This window comes from Neophocaena asiaeorientalis, unplaced genomic scaffold (genome assembly GCF_003031525.2).
Source record: "Neophocaena asiaeorientalis asiaeorientalis breed wild unplaced genomic scaffold, Neophocaena_asiaeorientalis_V1.1 scaffold31, whole genome shotgun sequence".
Lineage (NCBI taxonomy): Eukaryota > Metazoa > Chordata > Mammalia > Artiodactyla > Phocoenidae > Neophocaena > Neophocaena asiaeorientalis.
Genome location: NW_020175320.1, coordinates 2,479,363 through 2,480,385, shown reverse-complemented (window position 1 = coordinate 2,480,385; position 1,023 = coordinate 2,479,363). Strand labels below are relative to the sequence as shown.

The window sequence follows — 1,023 nt, the reverse complement described above, 5'->3', positions numbered from 1 at the left end:
AGATTCTTAACTGAAGCCAACATATGAAAATAAAAAATAACTTTATAATGTCTCTGGAAAGATACCCAGGAAACCCATAAGAGTAGCTGCCTTCAGGGAGGCAGACTTGATGGCTCAAGGACAGGAATGGCAGGTAAACTTTACTGTGTACTTTTATACCTTTCTCATTTTTACTATGTGTGTGTGCTCTCTTTTTAAAAAATAATTCATTTTTGTGCTCGCTTCGGCAGCACATATACTAAAATTGGAACGATGCAGAGAAGATTACCATGACCCCTGTGCAAGGATCACACGCAAATTCGTGAAGCGTTCCATATTTTTTACGCGGGTTCGTGCCCCGGTCCGGGAGGATCCCGCGTGCCGTGGAGCGGCTGGGCCCGTGAGCCATGGCGGCTGGGCCTGCGCGTCCGGAGCCTGTGCTCCGCAGGGGGAGAGGCCACAGCGGTGAGAGGCCCGCGTACCGCAAAAAAAAAAAAAAAAAAAACGTTAAAAAAACAATTCATTTTTAATTATCATGGAAAAGTGGTTAATATGCCACTCGTTAGTGAGGCAGAAGTCACTGAGTTATTAGTTTGGACCTACTATTACTGTAACAGATTTCTTTTAAACAGAAAGAAATTACTTGAACAGTCACTTGATTATGTTTGGGAAACAAGCACTTGAATATCTCCCTGACATTTCAGCTTTCTTCCTCTCTTCTCAAATAGAATTGCAGTGGAGTATATTGGTAATATAGTAGTCAAATCAGATATGATGGTAGTTTTAGGCAAATAGTGACTTAAGTGCATGAAACTGGGCCAAATAACTCATGAGATAACTTCTGGCAGTAAGATCTGAGATTATCTGGTCCTATGAGTTCTGATTCCCAGAACCTAGACCAGTGATCCTCTAGTCTGGCTACACATTAAAATCACTTGGTGGGGAATTCCCTGGCACTCCAGTGGTTAGAACTCTGGGCTTCCACTGCAAGGGGCCCAGGTTTGATCCCACAAGCTGGTGGCCCAGCCAAAAAGAAATCACTTG

General features: G+C 43.4%; 1 non-coding gene across 1 annotated transcript; it reads left to right on the top strand.

Moving 5' to 3' along the window:
* The first annotated feature begins 214 nt into the window (after positions 1–214).
* On the top strand, positions 215–321 carry LOC112413586 (U6 spliceosomal RNA). Its single transcript, XR_003006006.1, has one exon. It is a non-coding gene; the product is annotated as a U6 spliceosomal RNA (small nuclear RNA).
* Positions 322–1,023: the final 702 nt, after the last annotated feature.